The 24,455-nt window shown below is 44.7% G+C and overlaps 1 long non-coding RNA gene across 1 annotated transcript; it reads left to right on the top strand.

Moving 5' to 3' along the window:
- On the top strand, window positions 1-22,857 carry LOC138357078 (uncharacterized). Its single transcript, XR_011224749.1, has 2 exons — window positions 1-141; window positions 22,065-22,857. It is a non-coding gene; the product is annotated as an uncharacterized lncRNA (long non-coding RNA).
- The last annotated feature ends 1,598 nt before the right edge of the window (window positions 22,858-24,455 follow it).

The following is a 24,455-nucleotide window of genomic DNA, read 5'->3' as shown; positions in this document are numbered from 1 at the left end:
TTGATGTCGCCACGACGTCGTTGATGTCGCCACGACGCTGGGATAAGAGGTGTGGATTGGAACGGTGTCCAACCACTTGCCCTGTCGGGGATCGAACGCCGGACCTGCAAGAAGCAAGTCCATCGCTACACTGAACAGACTGTGAGTAGTTAGCAATACTCACACTGTTTTAATACTTCATAAATTGGACAGTTAAAGTAGTTACATGTGGGTAAAGAAATTAGTTACTTTATGGAGCATAAAGTAATCAATTACGTTTATGAAGCGTTTCGGACAGTCTCAGATGACGATTGGTGACAGTTGATGACGATTGGTGACGGTTGATGACGATTGGTGATGGTTAATGACGATTGGTGACGGTTGATGACGATTGGTGACGGTTGATGTTGACTGGTGACGGTTGATGTTGACTGGTGACGGTTGATGTTGACTGGTGACGGTTGATGACTTTCAATCAAGCAAATTCAATATCTGAAGGAGAAAGCAAAATCACGACTAAATATAATGAGAGCAATCACAGGGCCCCGTCTAGGAGCGGGACACAAAGTGTTAAGAATGTTTTACATACATGCCGTTCGTTCCCTAGTTGATTATGCAGCGCCTGCCTTACTCACTCTTTCTCCTTGTCAGTGGGCAAACGTTGAGGTTATTCAAAACGATGCATTGCGAATCATAACAGGAGCTCCCAGATGGACTAAAATACTGAATCTAAGACTAGAAACCAAGCTAACGTCGATTGAAATAAGGGTAAAAGGGATTGCTGTGTGCATACTGACCAAGATATTGACTAGACCTAGAATCAGTTCACTTAAAGATATAATCACTGGAGCACTAACTCTGGACAGAAGAGCCTCCAATAGCAACAGGTGGATCCATTGTGCGATAAACACCATCAATACATTCGATATAACAAACACAATCACTGAGAGGGGTGTCGACGAAATACATGCAGACTTTGTTATGCAAGCTGTTACGGACCCGAGCCCAACGTCCGAGCACGGAGCAGTGACGACTGCGCCATCTGTGGGTCAGCTCCCGAAACCCCCTCCAAATGGACGACGCCACATAGTGAGGACGAGAGATACCAGCCACAAGGGCTAGTTTCCCGTCCTGGTCAGCTCATAACACAGCCGCTGCTGACCTCTGGTTAGGTGGCGCTCAGACAGCAACGCCATCTATGGAGTGGATAGGTGGGCGTTTGGGTCTGAGCCGGTAAGTGACATGCCCTAGTGTGTCTCTATTATTGATGACGTGTCTGCTTACAGAGTCGACCTGGGACTGCTGTAATGGAAGTTGGATCAGTCTACCCAAGGCAGCCGACTTGTCTCCAAGTGTTTGCTGCAGCAGCTGTGAGTCGCCCCCCGGATGAACACTGTGGTGTTACCCTGCCTGTGACGTGGCAGTTGAGGGATTGTAGTACCCGGGACTGACTGGTGGAGACGCTTAACCACTGGGGTGTTGTGGCAAGGAGAGTGGTCTGTGGGATCACACGAGGCTCCTGACTAGGGTTCGCGACCTTAGTATCGATCGTGGAGTGGCCTAACCAGCGTCGCTGATTTGGAACCTGCCAGCTATCTGCTGGACTTGTGGTTGACGGCCTCCACGACGGTGCCCCCAGTGGAACTGTGATTTGGCTGGCCTGTGGCCAGGGTAGACTCAGAGAATCAAAGGATTCGTCGTGAGGCCACAAGAGGACCAGGAGCTTAGCATCGTGAGCACCACGAACGTCTAGAGTCTTCAGAAGAAGACATTGTTGTACATTCTAGTGTTTATACCCCCCTCCCTCCCTGTGCAATCTTTTATATAGTATTTATGGTGATGGTGATAATTATAATAAGTTTTTGCCTTTATTTCCCTTCCCCTTTTATTTTACTTGCGTTACGGATCACATCCCTTGAAAGCCACTACTAGCTTGGGGCCGGATACCCTTGCTCTACTAACATCAGAGAAAGAACCCGGTTGCGACCCGAGAGGGCCGTAACATAATTGGCATCCCCAGCGGGATCCGACCCCTTGTCGAGTATGTTTGACAGGGGTGGTGAAGTGGCACAATCCCTGTAAATAATTCCCCCTGTGTGTGACTATTAGGACGTTATACGTCCTGTGCGGTGCTCGGAGTGACTAAGTGCAATATTGTGCAGTGCGGTGCTCGCTGTGATTAAGTGCAATATTGTGTAGTGCGGTGCTCAGAGTGATTCAGTGCAATATTGTAGAGCGAGGTGCTCGCTGTGATTAAGTGCAATATTGTGTAGTGCGGTGCCAGGAGTAATTACGTGCAATATTGGCAAGTGCAGTGTTTGGCGCGATAAAGTGCAATATTGACGTAGAACAGTGCTCGGTGCGTTAAGTGCTAAAGTGAAGCGGTGTGTTAAGTGCTAAGTGTTCCATCTGTGACAATGGCAGAAAAATCGACCATCGACGATCTGGACGATGTTCAGGCTTTTCTGAACAGGGAGGACTGTCTTGCCAGATTAAAATATCTGGGCAAACAGGAACTCGTACTGGTGAGTGCCTACCTGGAGATCAAGATCCGTGCCAGTGATTCCCGTGTGGAGATCTTGTCCAAGGTTCACCGGCATTTGAAGGCAGAGGAGAAACAGGAAGGCGAGGCACCTAGTATAAAAGAAGGTGAGGAAATAGCTTCCACTGAAAAGGAAGGTAAGAGCGGTGATGTCGAAAGTGATGAGAGTGAACTAAATATAAGTTTCCTTACTGTGAAAATGCGTGAACTAGAGATCCATCGTGAAATAGAATGGAAAAAGCTAGAAATCGCTAAAGAGAGAGAAGAGAAAGCTAGAGAGAGAGAAGATAAGAAATTAGAAATGGAAAGAAAGACAAGAAATGGAAAGAGAGAGATTAGGAAAAGAATTAGAGATGAGGCGTTTAGAATTAGAAGAAAGGAAAGAAGAAAGAGAACGAGAAGAACGAGAAAGAGCAGAGAAACGAGAGAGAGAAGAGCGAGAAAGAGAAGAGAAACGAGAAAGAGAAGAAGAAAGAGAGAGAAGAAAAAGAAAAAGAGAGACAACATGAGCTAGAAGTATTGCGGTTAGGCGGTGGTCGGAGGCAAACGACGGACACAAGTCTTTTCGATCCGGTGAGGAACATCAAAATGGTCCCGAAGTTCAACGAGAAGGAAGTTTCGAAGTTCTTCGCAGCCTTCGAGAAAGTCGCAGCCTCTCTGGAGTGGCCAAGGGAGAATTGGGCCATCATGATACAGTCAGTCTTGACTGGGAAGGCCCAAATCGCCTACTCCACGTTGTCCCTTGACGACTCCGGCGATTATGACATGGTGAAGAAGGTGGTGCTCATGGCGTACCAATTGGTACCTGAGGCGTACAGGCAGAAGTTTAGAAACCTGAAAAAGACCTCAGAGCACACTTTCACCGAATTCGCCACCATCAAGGAGCGACTTTTCCAGGAATGGTGTACCTCTCGGAAGGTGGAGACCAAAGAAGACCTCGAGCAGCTCATACTGTTAGAGGACTTCAAGGACTGTCTGTCTGGAGATCTGAAGACATACCTAGAGGAACAGCAGGTAGAGACCTTGGGTGCGGCAGCCACCATGGCTGAGGAATACATCCTGACGCATCGGTCTTCCGCTAGGTATGTTCCTAGGAATTACCCACGCAGGTTTGACAAACCTCATCATGACGAAGAGGAGAGACCCGTCCCACGAAGCGCTGAAAAGACGCCCCCAAGTAGCCCTCGAAGGACCAGTCCTAGCAGTCCGAAACACCGGAGTCCGAGGAGGAATGTGGTGTGCTGGACTTGTGGGCAGAAAGGGCATGTAGCTGCTATGTGCCGAGGCAGAAGAGGTAACGGCGCTCGTAGGGAGGTGATGTTGATGAGCTGTGTGACACCATCAGAAGGAAGCCAGTCTATGACTACTCAGGAAGGACCAAGACACGATCTGGGGCGAAAGATTATGAATTACTGAGCAACAGTCAGAGCAAAACACAATAATTACCAATCATCATTTCTGGTAATAATCTATTCAATGTAAAAATCCTATATGAATTATGTAGAAATCAGTAATAATACTAGATAGATTTGTACGAAAAAAGGGTCTTAGCTGTAAGTCGATCTCCATAACGCCATTTCGTCATTCGTCCTCGTGGTCACAGGATCCCAATAAAGAAAGAACCCGAGGTGAATATCACGAATGATGAGAAACAACTTGTCGACTCCTCGTCTACACGCTGAAATCAGAGAAATTTAAGTAGCATTTGATTAGGCTACGATTTATTTCAAATATTCATGAAAACGGAGAAATTGTCGTAAGTCTACTAACGTTGTGTTTTAGGTATCCTTGCTGTATAACGACAGACTACTCATAAATATAAAATCTAGGATGATGCATCAAACGAGAATGTTATACTTAACATGAGCGTATCAAGTACTGAGGTCTGCTGAAACCGCGTCAGCCAGTCCCAGGCGTCAACTGCTGTGTACGTGTAATAACGGGTCGTGGCTTCAATTGTTGACGCGTTATTAACTGGTCGGGCACTATAGAACATATAGATAAGTAATGGTTAACTGTTGACCAGGTATCAACGTAATTCTTGTCGATAAACTCCCCAGTCACTACCACGTGTCTCGCCACTCTTAACGCCAGGGATGCCTCCTCTCTCACAATATGGCGTCTCTGCCTCCCTTTAACCCGTCTCTCGCATTCACCACAGAAATTATTAATCACGAATAATTCTTTTCCTCGCAATTATGGATGTAATACGTTAATGATAACTTGGTTGCAATTATAGGGACTTAAATATTATCATATTCTCGTTTCATGGTGTTAAACGAGAAATGGAGAAGATTTTATTTTCTCCATAGCATTCGCACGTAACAGATAAAACTGCTACTATAATAATTTTAGTTAATAACTCTCGGTTTTAGATTATCGGGAGTCATATTATCCGTAGGTAATTATTACACGGAATACTGATAATTTTAGAGAACCACATTCAATTCTCTAACACATTGGTAATAAACGTGTCTAACTGGACATTAGCTGACGCAATGTTGCTACTCGATTTCATGAGAATTCTAGCACTAATACACCGATGAAATGGTTTAATTTATGTTGACATTACCGTTAGTGAGATTAATAACTATAGTTATTATATAATGATGATGATTTATTATAATACAATAGTAGTTTATTAGTGTTGGAAATTTCCAACAGGGCGCGTTTGTGCAAAATGTGACCCAGCGCCATTTTCAGTAATTGGCATAATTTCGGTATAAAAAGTCGTAATTTCAAACTGCAAATATGTGCAGAGATCCAGAATTTGGCTCGAAAATATGACCTAGAAGTCGTATTTGGGATATTTTAAAAACTGCAGGGGGTGTAGGACATCTGGAGCTTGACTCATATATTCAATTATTTACTTATTGTATTTTAATAAATCGAAGGAGCACCCACTTTTGAGAAAAGAGGGAAAACGAATAAAAGTGATCATTAGATTGGCGACTCCAATCGACTCCTCCCACGATCTGGGAGGAGTCGATTGGACTCCTCCCACGATCTGGGGCGACTCGTGTCGAGTCGCCCCAGATCGTGTCTACACCGATCCTTACTCGAGAGATGTGACATTATACTCCGGATTGACATCTCGGTGAAGGTGTGGGATGTCGCATCAGGCAGGGCATTGTCTGCTATCTGCAAGTTTCCTTCATGCCAGAGTTCCCCAGTAGAACAGTTCTGTGGACAAGACAGCCTCATCACTCCAGTTCATAGTGTACGTGAGTCCATGTGGAGTTGTATGCACATACTAATTTGGTTTGTGTTTTTCTTTATAGAAACCCAAACCAAATTCTTTTTGGTGGGGAGGTGTTACGGACCCGAGCCCAACGTCCGAGCACGGAGCAGTGACGACCGCGCCATCTGTGGGTCAGCTCCCGAAACCCCCTCCAAATGGACGACGCCACATAGTGAGGATGAGAGATACCAGCCACAAGGGCTAGTTTCCCGTCCTGGTCAGCTCATAACACAGCCGCTGCTGACCTCTGGTGAGGTGGCGCTCAGACAGCAACGCCATCTATGGAGTGGATAGGTGGGCGTTTGGGTCTGAGCCGGTAAGTGACATGCCCTAGTGTGTCTCTATTATTGATGACGTGTCTGCTTACAGAGTCGACCTGGGACTGCTGTAATGGAAGTTGGATCAGTCTACCCAAGGCAGCCGACTTGTCTCCAAGTGTTTGCTGCAGCAGCTGTGAGTCACCCCCCGGATGAACACTGTGGTGTTACCCTGCCTGTGACGTGGCAGTTGAGGGATTGTAGTACCCGGGACTGACTGGTGGAGACGCTTAACCACTGGGGTGTTGTGGCAAGGAGAGTGGTCTGTGGGATCACACGAGGCTCCTGACTAGGGTTCGCGACCTTAGTATCGATCGTGGAGTGGCCTAACCAGCGTCGCTGATTTGGAATCTGCCAGCTATCTGCTGGACTTGTGGTTGACGGCCTCCACGACAGTGCCCCCAGTGGAACTGTGAATAGCTGGCCTGTGGCCAGGGTAGACTCAGAGAATCGAAGGATTCGTCGTGAGGCCACAAGAGGACCAGGAGCTTAGCATCGTGAGCACCGCGAACGTCTAGAGTCTTCAGAAGAAGACATTGTTGTACATTCTAGTGTTTATACCCCCCCCCCTCGTGTAATCTTTTATATAGTATTTATGGTGATGGTGATAATTATAATATTAAGTTTTTGCCTTTATTTCCCTTCCCCTTTTATTTTACTTGCGTTACGGATCACATCCCTTGAAAGCCACTACTAGCTTGGGGCTGGATATCCTTGCTCTACTAACATCAGAGAAAGAACCCGGTTGCGACCCGAGAGGGCCGTAACACAAGCCCCTTGGGAATCTCCGCCAGCAGACTTTAAGATTATGGTTCTTGAAGGAAAAAAGAACCAGACTAATCCTCATCTGCTACGTAACATTGCACAGATGCATATAGAAGCCAACTTGGCATCCGACAGCTTTACATACTTCACAGATGGATCAGTAGACCAGCGGGGACAAGAAACCGGAGCTGCAGTTAAAGCAGGAAACTCTGTAAATAGTTGGAGACTCTCAAATGGGTGTTCCACTTTACAAACAGAGATGCTAGCCATTCAAAAGGCTTTGGAACATGCTCTTGCTGAACACCGACAACATGTTATCATACATACAGATTCGAGAACTGTCATTGAAACCTTGCAACAAGAACATATATGTGATAACATCCATCTGATCACAAATGTCATATCATTAATGCAAACACTCAATCGACAAGGTCGACGGGTACTTATCAACTGGGTGCCAAGTCATGTGGGAATAATAGGAAATGACATTGCAGATGAAGCTGCAAAACTTGCAACTAAGAGAAGAAATGTAGACATTTACATACCACAGAGTCTATCACAGATTAAGAAAGTAATTAGAAACAGAGCAATGCAAAAGATGTACAGTGGGGAGCCGGTCGGCCGAGCAGACAGCACGCTGGACTTGTGATCCTGTGTGGGATCACACAGGATCACTGTGGTCCTGGGTTCGATCCCAGGCGCCGGCGAGAAACAATGGGCAGAGTTTCTTTCACCCTATGCCCCTGTTACCTAGCAGTAAAATAGGTACCTGGGTGTTAGTCAGCTGTCACGGGCTGCTTCCTGGGGGTGGAGGCCTGGTCGAGGACCGAGCCGCGGGGACACTAAAGGCCCCGAAATCATCTCAAGATAATCTCAAGATGACCACAACAGCAGTTGCAACATTTGGATCTGCAGGTAGATACAAGAATTCAACCAACTATGAACTACTTAGTTTGATGAAAGGGAGCAGTAGAACAACAAAAGTACACTTACATTGCATCAGGCTTGGATACCCATGTGCATGGGAAATAGGCTTACAGGTTCCGGAAGATGAGAGGAAGTGTCTGCACTGTGGAGAAATGCCCAACAGACCACTTGAACATTATCTAACGCAGTGCACAGTTACAAACCCATTAATTAAAAGATTTCAACTTAGATTCAACAGAGCAGAAGAAGTTGTTAAACACATGGCAAAATCTTACTGAAGCGACCATACGAGTCATAAATACTCATACTCCGCCCAAGTAAAACAGAAACAAGCAACACTTAGTGGGCCAGCCAGAGGCTTAGGGCCCGCGCAGGAATATCCCTGTCAAAAAAAAAACACCTTTCCTACCCTTCACCACCTTCCCTACCCTTCTCCACCTTCCCTACCCTTCACCAACTTCCCTACCATTCACCACCTTCCCTGCCCTTCAACACCTTCCCTACCCTTCACCACCTTCCCTACCATTCACCACCTTCCCTACCCTTCACTACCTTCCCTACCCTTCACCACAATCCCTACCCTTCACCACAATCCCTACCCTTCACCACAATCCCTACCCTTCACCACCTTTCCTACCCTTCACCACCTCCGCAACCCTTCACCACCTTCCCTACCCTACCCTTCACCACCTTCCCTGCCCTTCACCACCTTCCCTACCCTTCACCACCTTCCCTACCCTTCACCACCTTCGCAACCCTTCACCACCTTCCCTACCCTTCACCACCTTCGCAACCCTTCACCACCTTCCCTACCCTTCACCACCTTCCCTACCCTTCACCTCCTTCCCTACCCTCCACCACCTTCCCCCACACAGACACACACACACACACTCCACGTCTTTTGGTCATTTTCTTACCCTTTCTGCCTCTGTTGCGTAGGGAGCAGTATACATGGAGGATACTTCCCTTATCCTCTCTTGCCTTCTTCTCTACCTCAATATTCCTCCCTTATCCTCTCTTACCTCAAGTCTCTTGCCTTCTCTCCTCTGCCTCACTATTCCTCATCGTAGTTGATCTCTTGTTCGGTCAGCAAGTAGTTATCAGAAGAATGCACCAAGCCGGGCAGGTTATAGTTGCACCATATCTTGTCCATTATACCCACTGTCCTCTTTGGGCACATACCCAAGTCCTTCTCTGCCGGTTCCGGAATTCTAGGGGCCATCATACCCTTCCCCCTTGCCTAGCGCACTATCTCCCTTCCATTCCTTGCCTAATTTTTTGTATATACTTTCCAACGAAGGATAAGGCCAGACCTTCTTGGGTGTATCCTCGGACTCCCTCTCCTCCTTGTCTTCATCCCCGGACTCCCGGTCCTTATTCACTTCATCCCCGGACTCCCGGTCCTTATTCACTTCATCCTCGGACTCCCGGTCCTTATTCACTTCATCCCCGGACTCCCGGTCCTTATTCACTTCATCCTCGGACTCCCGGTCCTTATTCACTTCATCCTCGGACTCCCGGTCCTTATTCACTTCATCCCCGGACTCCCGGTCCTTATTCACTTCATCCCCGGACTCCCGGTCCTTATTCACTTCATCCCCGGACTCCCGGTCCTTATTCACTTCATCCCCGGACTCGCGGTCCTCCTTGTCTTCATCCCCGGACTCGTGGTCCTCCTTGCCTTTAAGGTACTTCTTCTGCTGCTGCCTTTCCTTGCGGCGTTCTGCTGCATACCGCAAACTCTACAACTTTTCGGTGATCGCCGAATGGTAAAGGTAGAGGAGCAGGCCAGCTGCGATGGGCATGATGGCCTGCCATGGCAGCATGCCCTGACAAGGGCAGCTGGGGGTATTAGTGGCACTCACTGGCACCACCCCGACCTGCAACAGGAAGGACTGCAGGCCCTCAACCTTCCGTAGATGCTGCCGGTGCCGCAGGAGTAACCCAACATGCGGCAAATTCTGCCATGACTCCTGTTCCTCTTCGAAGAGTTTTAAGTCGCAGCTGGGTTAGGGGCTGCGAAAATTCAATTTTGCAGCCAGCTGCTTGACCAGGTGTGTGACACCACCCTGTGTGTTCTGCCAGAGTACCACCTGCCGCCGCAGCTGGTGCAGGTGCTCGCTTGTCAACGAGTACCAGCACTCGTACCACCACTGCTGGCAGCCGAAAATCATAAGCAACGCCGAGAAGACTGGCCTAACATGCATTTTTAATCAGCCTAGATAATGATTCTAACAGAAATTAAACACAGTAGGTACTAACCTAAAGTAAAGGGGGTCAGGCCATTATACTTCAGATGGATATCAGTGATGTAGATAATTTAGTTAGGTTGGATTTGTTGCTGAAGATAATATCAAGATAACCGCAAGATAATCTCAAGATAATCTCAAGAGGGTGAAGGAATTCATAAACAATTGTTGTGGATATAAGGATGGATGGGTAGGAATAGGGTGGGGATACTGGGATGTAAGAATGTTGAGGGGTAGGGATATTGGAAGGTAAAAATGTTGAGGGGTAGGGATGTTTGGAGGTAAGAATGTTGACGGGTAGGGATGTTGGGAGGTAAGAATGTTTAGGTAGGGATGTTGGGAGATAAGAATGTTGAGGGGTAGTGATGTTTGGAGGTAAGACTGTTGAGGGGTAGGGATGTTGGGAGGTGAGAATGTTGAGAGGTAGGGATGTTGGGAGGTAAGAATGTTGAGAGGTAGGGATGTTGGGAGGTGAGAATGTTGAGGGGTAGGGATGTTGGGAGATAAGAATGTTGAGAGGTAGGGATGTTGGGAGATAAGAATGTTGAGGGTAGGGATGTTGGGAGGTAAGAATGTTGAGGGGTAGTGATGTTGAAGGGTAAAAATGTTGAGGGGAGGGGTTGTTGAGAGGTAAGAATGTTGAGGGGTAGTCATGTTGGGAGATAAGATTGTTGAGGGGTAGTGATGTTGGGAGATAAGAATGTTGAGGGGTAGTGATGTTGGGAGGTAAGAATGTTGAGGGGTAGGGATGTTGAGAGATAAGAATGTTGAGGGGAGGGGTTGTTGGGAGGTAAGAATGTTGAGGGGTAGTGATGTTGGGAGATAAGAATGTTGAGGGGTAGTGATGTTGGGAGGTAAAAATGTTGAGGGGAGGGGTTGTTGGGAGGTAAGAATGTTGAGGGGTTATCTTGAGGTTATCTTGAGATGATTTCGGGGCTTTAGTGTCCCCGCGGCCCGGTCCTCGACCAGGCCTCCACCCCCAGGAAGCAGCCCGTGACAGCTGACTAACACCCAGGTACCTATTTTCCTGCTAGGTAACAGGGGCATAGGGTGAAAGAAACTCTGCCCATTGTTTCTCGCCATGGGGTAGTCATGTTGGGAGATAAGAATGTTGAGGGGTAGTGATGTTGGGAGATAAGAATGTTAAGGGGTAGTGATGTTAGGGAGGTAGGAATGTTGAGGGGGTAGGGATGTTGGGAGGTAAGAATGTTGAGGGGTAGTGATGTTGGAAGGTAAGAATGTTGAGGGGGTAGGGATGTTGGAAGGTAAGAATGTTGAGGGGGTAGTGATGTTGGGAGGTAAGAATGTTGAGGGGTAGGGATGTTGGGAGGTAAGAATGTTGAGGGGGTAGAGATGTTTGGAGGTAAGAATGTTGAGGGGGTAGGGATGTTTGGAGGTAAGAATGTTGAAGGGTAGTAATGTTGGGAGGTAAGAATGTTGAGGGGTAGGGACGTTGGGAGATAAGAATGTTGAGGGGAAGTGATGTTGGGAGATAAGAATGTTGAGAGGTAGTGATGTTGGGAGATAAGAATGTTGAGGGGTAGTGATGTTGAGAAGTAAGAATGTTGAGGGGTAGGGATGTTGGGAGATAAGAATGTTGAGAGGTAGGGATGTTGGAAGATAAGAATGTTGTGGGTAGGGATGTTGGGAGGTAAGAATGTTGAGAGGTAGTGATGTTGGGAGATAAGAATGTTGAGGGGTAGTGATGTTGGGAAGTAAGAATGTTGAGGGGTAGGGATGTTGGGAGGTAAGAATGTTGATGGGTAGTGAATGTTGGGAGATAAGAATGTTGAGGGGTAGTTGTTACGTACTCCTAGCAGAATACGTATATAAATTTAAAATAACTTGTTTTATTTTATTATATCATTGCCTGTATATGTACACACATTGTGTTTTAGTAAATTATCGTGTGGTGTGGCAACGTCAGTGGAGACAGGAGCGCGGTTGCTTTACACACGTCTAGTACCTGTTCGATACGGGAAAGCTGGACCTGTTCAGTTGAGAGTTCCAGATGTCACTTTTATTTAGTTAGGTAATTGTTTATTTTCTGTAATTAAACAGGTGGCATTGTACTTATATATTTTGTAAGTAACTATTATCTGTAATTTGCATTCTTATGTGTTTTGAGAACAAGTGGTTGTTCAATTAGTTTTAAATATTAAAAAGTCCTTAGTTTCCATCCCTCATCCTGGGTTGAGGCAGACGGGAGGTGAGAATGTGGGTAGCGCCAGAGCGAGAGTCAGTAGCTGATACGGGACCAGAGGAGTAACATGTGGGAGATAAGTCTGTTTATTTCTTGTTGTGCCATATTTTATTATACTATATTAGGAGAATGACAATACCTTGTTTGTTGTATAAGTTAACTTGACCATCTGTGTTTTTATATTATACTGTCTTGAATATATATCTATATAATATTTTGCATCTATTCTTCAGTCCTAAAGGAAGATTTTTATTTATGTGCTCATTACTTATCAAGGGGTTATACTGGTGATCCGCTTTTGAGAACAGCAGTTTCTCGTATCCCTAGACGTAATTAAAGCTTGGCTGCTGTAGGGTCACGAGCCGTAACGAACGATAGGTAACAAAGAGTTATGGGGGCCTGTGCCGGGAAATATTGTTCCCACTTAACCTTAACTATGCTAATCTAACCTTGCCTTCCTAGGTACCAGTGTGTTAAGTGTCTGTGTTTTTCTTAAGAACTATTCCATGTGCCAAGCAAGCTTTCCTGTGTGTCAAGTAACAACGTTTCACGATTTTGAGGTAAGTCATCCTATATATTTTGTTTGTGCAGTGAGGCCAAGCGAATTTTCAGTGTGGTGACAATTTTACAGTGAAGTGTAGTGCAGTGCCATTGTTTTTAATTATTGTTGTGAATCAAGTGCCAAGTGTTAGTAACGATGGAGGAGAAAGTTGCAACGTTGGTGGCTCACCCAGACTTTGAAGGGATTCAGAGCCTTAAAAAGACTGAGTTAATACAAATGGCAAATCAGTTGGATTTGACAGCCAACAATAGAATGGTTAAAGCCCAAATATTGAAAGTCATTGTGACACATTTTGTTGAGAATGGAGAGTTAGATGAAGAAATTCTAGAAGAGTTAAAAGAGGAGTCGAGTGATCAGATGACGTTAAAGCGTCTTGAGTTAGAAGCGCAAATAGCCAATGCTAAGCTTGAAGCTCAAAAAGAACAGAGAATATTAGAACTTGAAGCTCAAAAAGAACAGAAAATATTAGAGGCTGAAGCTCGTCAAAGAGAGATTGAAGCTCAACAGCAACAGCAAATATTAGAGGCTGAAGCTCAGCAAAGGGAGCTTGAGACTAGACGTTTAGAAATTGAGGCACAGTTGCAAATAGAAGCCACAAAAAGGCAACAATTAGAGATTCAACAACAAATGGCTGACACTAACTTCAGGCTTGAAACACAGCGTATGGCAGCTGGGCATGGAAATAGTAGTAATGTTTCAATAAATAGTGATAATAATCCCATCAGGACGCATAAGTATATAGAGTTACCCAAGTTCAATGAGGAGGATCCTGAGGTTTTCTTTGCACATTTTTATAAAATTGCCATCAGTATGAACTGGCCAAGGGATCAGTGGGTAGCCATTATGCAGTCTCAATTTAAGGGGCGTAGTCAGGAGGTTTTTACATCCCTATCTGACGCTCATAGCTTTGATTACGAATTTGTAAAGAAAAGCATCTTAAATGCTTATCAGTTAAATCCAGAGGCACACAGGCAAAAGTTTAGGAATCTAAGGAGGATAAGTGATCAGACAATAGCAGATTTTACTCGTCAGAAGACGAATTTTTGCAACAGATGGTTAAAGTCACTTTCAGTCACTGACTTTGATGCTCTAAAGAATCTTCTTATAATGGAAGAAGTATTGTCATGTCTCCCAGACCAGTTGTCTACTTTTATGGCAGAACAAAAGAATGTAACAGACATTTATGAGCTGTCAAAGCTCGCGGATGAGCATGAGTTGTTGACTAAGGCCCAGTTTACGGCCACTTCACCTAAGTCTAGTCGTAGAGTAAATTATAATGCTCCCCGAACTCCTTATCAGAATCCATCCCGTCCTAGTACTCCAGTTACTCCCATGAGCTCTTCTCTTACAAAACCTAACCCTGCTACTTCATTGTCAGGAATGTCAAATAATAATAAGGTTATTTCTAAACCTACAGTTGGTTCTACCAGTGTGTCCACTGTAAGGTTCTGTTCCCATTGTAAGAGAATAGGCCATGGAATTAATTCATGTTTTATATTGCACCCTGAGTTACGACCAACTGGTCTCATTTATTGCAGAGGTGTGCAAAATAAACTTACTAATAAACATGTAACTGTAAACCCCAATTGGGTGAAACAGGAGTTAAACAGGAGTAAACACCATATATGTCTTCAGGTGAAGTTTTATGTATTAATGGGAAGTGGAAGCCAGTGGTTATTCTTCGTGATACAGGTGCTTCCCAAACCATAATTTCATCCAGTATTCTTTCTGATGTTGAAAAGAGAGATACTGGAAAGTTTGTTGTTCTTCAGAGTGTTGCAGGATGTAAAACTGTACCTCTAATAGACATTAATTTCAGATCCACCATTACACCACGTTTATGCACTGTGGGTGTTAGTACACAGTTGCCCATCCCAGGTGTGGATGTTATATTGGGTAATGATGTGGCCATAAATCATGTTGTGGGTGAGATTGATCCCCGTTTGTGTAAACAGCCAGTTGCAGACCATGTTTATTCTGCCTGTGCTGAAGTTAGTTCTATGAATGAACAACCTGTTGTAGAAGATGGTTTTGTCCATTCTACCTGTGCTGATGTCAGTACTAATATAAATCCAGTTGTCAGTTCTGATGTTGTTACTCAAGCATTTGTTCCAGTAACCAGTACCCCTTCAGTGGAGAAGTGGGATGTGGTTGTTCCAGATTCCTGTGTGGCCGATTTAGTTGTTGAGAGTAAGCCTGATACTATGACTCTGCTTTATTCCAATAAATTGGGAAAGGATGTCCATGTACCATTGTCTTGCCCGCTCACTACGAACGTTGTGCCAGGAGTTGAGAGAAACTTAAAAGCCACGACTCTGTATTCCAGCCAAGTGAATGGTTTAGGACAAGATGTTGGGTTGGCAGAAGTATTCCCGCTCACTCCAAGTTTAGAATCAGTTGTCGAGAGTAAGTCCGTTGTAGAGGCCCCGCCTCACCCTAGTCAAATAATAGGGGAGGAGGTCAAGCTACCTGTTATTTGCCCGCTCGCTTCAGATTCCCTTCATTTATGTGCATTGAGTAGAACTGACCCTAAGATTTCAGAGAGAAGCAAGGAGACCGTCTGTACTGTAGATCCAGTTTTGGAGAGTGTGGGAAAGCAGCCAGAGGATCAGCTTCTGTTGAGTAGATGGAGACCCATTGAGCCTCCCTCTTCAGTTGTCTGTGAGGATGTGACCCAGCTTGGTAGTGATATTATTGATTGTGAGCAGACAGTACTCCGAGCAGCTCCAGAAGTCAATGGAGGAAATTTTGGTAAAATCATTAAGAGTGGTAAAGTAGCAATTGGATCTAAGTTGCGGAGTTGTGATTCTTATTCTATGTGGAGTAAGTATTTCTCATTGTGTACATTGAGTCAGAGTGTGTGTAGGATGTTGAAGTCTACTTTTATTCTGCAGGAGCCATTTTCTTGTGAAGTAATGGACTGTGGGACATCTTTGTCAAGCCTTGTGGTTGAGCAGAGAGAGTTTACTCAAGTAGGTTGTGCACCCAGCAGTTCTGAGGAAGTGGTGAGTTATGCTAGAGCAGTGTCTCTATATTCAGATCCAGTTAAATTTGATGCAAGAGTGATAAAAGTGTATGTTCCACTTAAGTGTGGTGTTGATTTTCAGAGTCATATTGTGGGTGAAGGATTAAATCATACTGGGGAGCAGATGGTTGAGGCTCCAGGTGTGTATTTCAAGTTGGGGGAAAAGGTTATCCTACCTGGAGTTAATCAGTGTGAAGGGTTACAGATTATCCTTGGGCGTTTCTCAGGTAATCTGCTGTGCATCTTCAAGATGTTAAGACCCTTAAACCTCTTGGTTGATTGGTTGTCATCAGACGTAAATCACTTGGGAAGTGATGGTGAGGTTTGTAAAGTTTTCGGCATGTTTTATTTAGTCTTTTGGCAGACTAGACGGTTGATGAAAGTGTGTGTTGTGTTCAAGTTCACCATCAGGGGGTGTGAACTTGTCTTCGGAGTTATGATTGAGATATGGTGCCTAGGCATATGCCTGTTTTCTTTCACTGATCGTTATGACAGAGTTATGAGGCAATTGATTTCTGTGTTCCTTATGGATCATCTGAGTCAGTTCGATCAGGTAGTCTTTGCACTTATCTTGGGTTGCATTTCTTGGTTTGAAGGTCAAAGGTTTGCTAAGTCGGTGTCTTGTGTTTCGGAAGGTTCTATAAATGGGAAAGTCTTATGCATAATTGTGAGGTTTAATGCTAATTTCTCTAATTTTAGTATCCATTGGGCGAGAGTATGTGTTCCACAGAGGATCAAGAGTGATGAAGAGCAGATGTCTGTGTCAGAGCATACCCAGGAGAAGTCCCAAATCTGCTCAACATCCAGTCAGCTTCAATTAAGCAGTTCCGCTCCAGAAAAAGAGATAAATGGAAAATGGAGTCTGTTTTGGAAAAATTCACCATGTGGAAAAGGGATCACATGGAAATACGGAACTGATCTTGGAGAAATAGTAGAAACATATGAAAAGCTAAATTGCCATGATAACTGTGTGAAAGCAGCTACCTTTACTGACAATTCTATTCATGCTACTAATGATCCTGTTGTAGATAGGAGTGTGAAATATGATCTGAAACAAAGTGAAATAAATGAGATAGTACCTTGGAGAGATAAATTTGCATACTCCAGTGACACATATGTAGAACATAGTCATAAGACTGAAATTTCTGAGTTTCCTGTAAGACTATATTTGGAGTGTTTTCATTTTTGTCCAGAGATGTGTTCTTATTACTTTTACATGTTTGGTGTAATCAATACCATAAATCTCAAGTGTCATACATTTTACTTTGAAAAAATGCCATTGATCTTCAATCTATTGCATTTTTTTTCTTGGAGGTGGAAGTGTTACGTACTCCTAGCAGAATACGTATATAAATTTAAAATAACTTGTTTTATTTTATTATATCATTGCCTGTATATGTACACACATTGTGTTTTAGTAAATTATCGTGTGGTGTGGCAACGTCAGTGGAGACAGGAGCGCGGTTGCTTTACACACGTCTAGTACCTGTTCGATACGGGAAAGCTGGACCTGTTCAGTTGAGAGTTCCAGATGTCACTTTTATTTAGTTAGGTAATTGTTTATTTTCTGTAATTAAACAGGTGGCATTGTACTTATATATTTTGTAAGTAACTATTATCTGTAATTTGCATTCTTATGTGTTTTGAGAACAAGTGGTTGTTCAATTAGTTTTAAATATTAAAAAGTCCTTAGTTTCCATCCCTCATCCTGGGTTGAGGCAGACGGGAGGTGAGAATGTGGGTAGCGCCAGAGCGAGAGTCAGTAGCTGATACGGGACCAGAGGAGTAACATGTGGGAGATAAGTCTGTTTATTTCTTGTTGTGCCATATTTTATTATACTATATTAGGAGAATGACAATACCTTGTTTGTTGTATAAGTTAACTTGACCATCTGTGTTTTTATATTATACTGTCTTGAATATATATCTATATAATATTTTGCATCTATTCTTCAGTCCTAAAGGAAGATTTTTATTTATGTGCTCATTACTTATCAAGGGGTTATACTGGTGATCCGCTTTTGAGAACAGCAGTTTCTCGTATCCCTAGACGTAATTAAAGCTTGGCTGCTGTAGGGTCACGAGCCGTAACGAACGATAGGTAACAGTAGTCATGTTGGGAGATAAGAATGTTGAGGGGTAGTCATGTTGGGAGATAAGAATGTTGAGGGGTAGTCATGTTGGGAGGTAAGAATGTTGAGGGGAAAGGGTTGTTGGGAGGTAAGAATGTTGAGGGGTAGGGATGTTGGGAGGTAAGAATGTTAAGGGGTAGTGATGTTGGGAGGTAAGAATATTGAGGGGGTAGGGATGTTGGGAGGTAAGAATGTTGAGGGGTAGTGATGTTGGAAGGTAAGAATGTTGAGGGGGTAGGGATGTTGGAAGGTAAGAATGTTGAGGGGGTAGTGATGTTGGGAGGTAAGAATGTTGAGGGGTAGGGATGTTGGGAGGTAAGAATGTTGAGGGGGTAGAGATGTTTGGAGGTAAGAATGTTGAGGGGGTAGGGATGTTTGGAGGTAAGAATGTTGAAGGGTAGTAATGTTGGGAGGTAAGAATGTTGAGAGGTAGGGATGTTGGGAGATAAGAATGTTGAGGGGTAGTGATGTTGGGAGATAAGAATGTTGAGAGGTAGTGATGTTGGGAGATAAGAATGTTGAGGGGTAGTGATGGTGGGAAGTAAGAATGTTGAGGGGTAGTGATGTTGGGAGATAAGAATGTTGAGGGGTAGTGATGTTGGGAGATAAGAATGTTGAGAGGTAGGGATGTTGGGAGATAAGAATGTTGAGGGTAGGGATGTTGGGAGGTAAGAATGTTGAGGGGTAGTGATGTTGGGAGGTAAGAATGTTGAGGGGTAGGGATGTTGAGAGATAAGAATGTTGAGGGGAGGGGTTGTTGGGAGGTAAGAATGTTGAGGGGTAGTCATGTTGGGAGATAAGAATATTGAGGGGTAGTCATGTTGGGAGATAAGAATGTTGAGGGGTAGTGATGTTGGAAGGTAAGAATGTTGTGGGGTAGGGATGTTGAGAGATAAGAATGTTGAGGGTAGGAATGTTGGGAGGTAAGAATGTTGAGGGGTAGGGATGTTGAGAGATAAGAATGTTGAGGGGAGGGGTTGTTGGGAGGTAAGAATGTTGAGGGGTAGTGATGTTGGGAGACAAGAATGTTGAGGGGTAGTGATGTTGGGAGATAAGAATGTTGAGGGGTAGTGATGTTGGGAGGTAAGAATGTTGAGGGGTAGGGATGTTGAGAGATAAGAATGTTGAGGGTAGGGATGTTGGGAGGTAAGAATGTTGAGGGGTAGGGATGTTGGGAGATAAGAATGTTGAGGGGTAGTGATGTTGGAAGGTAAGAATGTTGAGGGGTAGGGATGTTGAGAGATAGGAATGTTAAGGGTAGGAATGTTGGGAGGTAAGAATGTTGAGGGGTAGTGATGTTGAGAGATAAGAATGTTGAGGGGAGGGGTTGTTGGGAGGTAAGAATGTTGAGGGGTAGTGATGTTGGGAGATAAGAATGTTGAGGGGTAGGGATGTTGGGAGATAAGAATGTTGAGGGTAGGGATGTTGGGAGATAAGAATGTTGAGGGGTAGTGATGTTGGGAGATAAGATTGTTGAGGGGTAGTGATGTTGGGAGGTAAGAATGTTGAGGGGTAGGGATGTTGGGAGATAAGAATGTTCAGGGGTAGTGATGTTGGGAGATAAGAATGTTCAGGGGTAGTGATGTTGGGAGATAAGAATGTTGAGGGGTAGTGATGTTGGGAGATAAGAATGTTGAGGATAGGGATGTTGGGAGGTAAGAATGTTGAGGGGTAGGGATGTTGGGAGATTAGAATGTTGAGGGGTAGTGATGTTGGGAGATAAGAATGTTGAGGGGTAGTGATGTTGGGAGATAAGAATGTTGAGGGGTAGTGATGTTGGGAGATAAGAATGTTGAGGGTAGGGATGTTGGGAGGTAAGAATGTTGAGGGGTAGGGATGTTGGGAGGTAAGAATGTTGAGGGGTAGGGATGTTGGGAGATAAGAATGTTGAGGGGTAGGGATGTTGGGAGATAAGAATGTTGAGGGGTAGGGATGTTGGGAGATAAGAATGTTGAGGGGTAGGGATGTTGGGAGATAAGAATGTTGAGGGGTAGGGATGTTGGGAGATAAGAATGTTGAGGGGTAGGGATGTTGGCGGGACATTGCTAGTGGGTGTGGTGTCCAAGTGTCGTCGAGCCGGCCAAATGACTCCCTAGTGTAGTGTGTCCATGGCCAAGTTCCCATGTGTCGTGTCCACAGCCAATGTGGGTGTCGTCATAAACGCTTATAGACGTTTCCTGCGTCAGGTTTACTGTGTAGCCTCACGAGTATACACCTGCTGGCGCTCTTGGTTACAAGTGGAAATATACATATGCAGGTAATCCGCTATTCTCAGAGTTGGGATAAAAGAATGTGTGTTGTCGTTCCTGTCACTGGGTGTAACATGTAGCTGGAAATTGGCTGGGGTTAAGTAACGATACCTCTTTGATATCTCTTGCTATCGATATATCACTGTTGCGATATTACTCGCTAACGACGGTGGGGGGGGGAGGGGAGGGGGGCGACACTGTTACCTTCCTCCTCTCTGGTGCTGTTAGCTCTGGCTAGCGATGGTTCATCAAGCGGTGTAAACCTCTTCAGTGGAGTGTTTGTCTGTCGTCAACAGTCTGCTTGATCCTCATCCTCTCTGAGTTTAACGTGTTCAATTTATAAATCTTAAAAATCGTCTCTCTCTCTCTCTCTCTCTCTCTCTCTCTCTCTCTCTCTCTCTCTCTCTCTCTCTCTCTCTCTCTCTCTCTCTCTGTCTCTCTGTCTCTCTGTCTCTCTCTCTCTCTCTCTCTCTCTCTCTCTCTCTCTCTCTCTCTCTCTCTCTCTCTCTCTCTCTCTCTCTCTCTCTCTCTCTCTCTGTATCTCTCTCTCTCTCTCTCTCTCTCTCTCTCTCTCTCTCTCTCTCTCTCTCTCTCTCTCTCTCTCTCTCTCTCTCTCTCTCTCTGTATCTCTCTCTCTCTCTCTCTCTCTCTCTCTCTCTCTCTCTCTCTCTGTTTCTCTCTGTCTCTCCTTCTCTATATATATAATACTCAAGGAGCAACAATGCAAGAGGCAAGGTTTTAGACAACGAAACATGCTATAATTCCGTATACTTTGTCTCGGCTAACGTTAATGTAGACTAGACACACAGCTTCCATCATCATTTACAAAACCCTGTTCTTAAATGCAAATCCTGCTCTGAAACTCTTCCTGGACAGATGTAATAGGACCTATTATCACCACACCAGAAATAAATATCTCTTTGATATCCCCAGAGTCAAACTTAATCTGTGTAAACACTCTATGCAAATAAAGGGACCCAGTCTATGGAACTCACTCCCTATTGAATTGAAAAGCTGTTCAACTTTTGCATCATTCAAAAACAATACTAAAAAGTACCTAATTTCATCTTCATAGTTTTTTTACCTTTTGCTTTAAAATTGCACTGTATCTATTGCTACCCAATCTCCCAATCTTGATGTACAAATCCTGAACATCTTTATCATTGTGATAATTGCTGTCTTCTTATATGTGCTGTCAATCTGCTGTATGGTGTCTATTAATCTTGTTTAAATTACCAATCAAGCTGTCAATGTAATCAATCAGAGCTTTAATATACCTATGTGCTTTAATATACTTACTAATCTCTCTCATCTCATATTTTTTTCTTGCAATGTATTTGTTATCATTTTATTAATTCTGATAGAATTTACCTACTTAAAATTATCTGTTAGATTAAGGACCTGCCCGAAACGCTGCGCATACTAGTGGCTTTACAAGAGTGTAAATACTGTACTATGCTACTGTATTCTCACAAACCCAATGTACCTTCTTGTATATAAATAAATAAATAAATAAATAAATCATGTCTTTCACACCCCCCCCCCCCAATCCTTTCTCCCTCCCCGCCCACTCCTATCCCATCCTTCCCAGTGTTTGGTCCATCCTTACACCCATCAACCTGAACAAAGACCTCTAAGGACCCTTCCTCCCATCTCCCACTAAACTTACAGGGACCCTTTTCCGTCCACCTGACAAATCCTACCTTCCCGTCTTCCACCCACTCCCCATCCCCTCCTCTTCCCCATCTTTTGAACCTACAGGCACCCTTGCCTATTCCCTATTCCTCCCTGAAGTCCCTCTGACCACCCCATCCATTTAGTCACTCATCCCTTGTTTTTCCTCGCGCTGTTGTTTACTTTGAGCCGTTTCCAGAGCCTTTGTGATGAGCTGCGAGGAAGATGCCTGCGCGGGAAGTTTCCTGCGCGGGAAGATGCCTGCGCGGGAAGATGCCTGCGCGGGAAGATGCCTGCGCGGGAAGATGCCTGCGCGGGAAGATGCCTGCGCGGGAAGATGCCTGCGCGGGAAGATGCCTGCGCGGGAAGATGCCTGCGCGGGAAGATGCCTGCGCGGGAAGATGCCTGCGCGGGAAGATGCCTGCGCGGGAAGATACCCGTGCAGAAAGCCAGATTCTGAGCGACCAAGCTAACAAATAGGAACTTAATTACAGACAGAAAGAGGGTGAAAAAACACGGGAACGCAATGTAGATTTCCTGAGTGGTAGATATGTCTCAAATGTCTCAGAACAGGAACGAACAGTTAAGGATCAGCGCCCAGTCAATCTTCCCTGGCCAAGGCTGGACCCAAGACGAAATCGCTGCTTCTGACATTGATATTTCTAGTTAATAGCCGTAAGTGTACATTCTTGACCTGGCCTGTGACGGTCTTTTCTGTTTTGGAAAACATTTAACATTCTTTATGCTCGAATGTGAATGATTAGTTTACAACCTCCTCCCAACTATCCCCCTCCGTGTTGTGTAAACTAAGCAGCACATTCACTGTAAACTTACTACATGTAAACTCAAATGTCTCGATGTTTTTAATCAGTGGTGCCCTCTGTGGTGTAAAGTGAGCATCAATGGCTCCTTTGTTCACGACATAAACACACGAATTGCGTGATCATATACCGTCAAATATTGTCAATAAAGTATTTACCAACTGTAATAACCCTTTGACCTTTTTATCGCCCTTAACGCTACCCTTGCTGTAACTCCTCTCTCTCTTCACTCAATACCCCAGCTTAACACTGTTACAGTCCAGCATGACCCCTCACTGAACTGCCACGAATATAAGCGGAATATTAAATGAGGAGAACACAACACGAATAGGGGTTATTAATTATAACTAATTAATAATTAAAATCATTAAACACTGCCACCACCTTCCAAACGTAAATGAATGTGTCTAAAATTATTGGGACCCTAGGAAGGAAGGGACTCAATAATCAGGGAACTCAAAGGGTACGTAAATGAATCTTCATGGATTAATACTGTAATCTTACTGAACTGAACGGGAGATGCTAGAGTGACTTTACTATTCATAAGATGGAGAACACGGGGGAATTTCTAGCACAGCAAATGAAAATCACCAGAATGAATAACACAGACATTAATCAAAGGGAACAGAGAACTAAACACAAATACATAACAATTACTTTATTATTTGAACCCGTATATTTAAATCAAAATTGAAACATAGCCTGCTCTAAAAAAAAACTACGAGGCAATGGAATGGAATACACAACTCTAAGTGCACAATTACCTTCAATACTGCAGCTTGCCAAAGGATGTTGATTGGCTGCCCGCAGGTCACCTGACCTGTACCTCAGTTGAGGCCCCAAGACACACTAACACTCTTTATCAAAAAACGCTACCAGTGGGACAGGCTCCACCCCCTAGTTCCTCGGCCCAAATTAACTCCTCCTATCCCAAGCCTATGGCCAATGGATTTAAACATAACTAGGTGATCTAGAATCCGGGCCAATGGCATGGGCAAGCACTACCCTGTGAGGCCCCGCCTCCACAGGCCTACATGTCTTCAACCAATCCAGATCAGGCTTGACCATAAGGGTCAATTCCTCTTGACAGAAACTCCAAAAACTGGGAAGACACCAACGACTTTCCTGTGGGAATGCCAGCTGGGCACCCACGTGTAACTTGAGATCACAAGTTTATTGGCCCTGGGGTACTATTTTCAATTCGTCACTGGACAGATGGACAGGAGAGCGAGGGGAGCAAGAGGCTTCAAACTGTTTATGACCCCGAGGGTCAGACCGTGACAAATGGAAGGGATGACTAAAGGGAGGGAAGGCAAGCGAGGGAAGGGAAGGGGAAGAGGAAGGAGAAGAGAAAGGGGGAAGGGGAAAGGGGGAATGGGCTATGATGTGCATATACCATTACACAACTCAGATTTATTATAGCTCTTCCCGTTATCTTATTCTCATCTCCTTCCTTCCCGTTTCCTTCCTTTCCTCTCCTCGTCATTACTGCCTCTCTTCTCCTCCGTGTCGTGGGTCGCCTAGCCTCGTGGGCGCCTAGCCTCATCTGTTTTAAGGCAGAGTGACAGGGATGACTTGGGGCAGTTGTCCCTCGCGACGCAGCCCACTATGACACTGCATGGCTACAGATTCCCTACCTTCTTAATATTTTCTTCCCCCTTTCTCCCTTCTCTCTCTCTCTCTCTCTCTCTCTCTCTCTCTCTCTCTCTCTCTCTCTCTCTCTCTCTCTCTCTCTCTCTCTCTCTCTCTCTCTCTCTCTCTATCTATCT

The sequence above is a fragment of the Procambarus clarkii genome, chromosome 76 (assembly GCF_040958095.1).
Source record: "Procambarus clarkii isolate CNS0578487 chromosome 76, FALCON_Pclarkii_2.0, whole genome shotgun sequence".
Lineage (NCBI taxonomy): Eukaryota > Metazoa > Arthropoda > Malacostraca > Decapoda > Cambaridae > Procambarus > Procambarus clarkii.
This window is presented reverse-complemented; position numbering and strand designations above follow the sequence as displayed.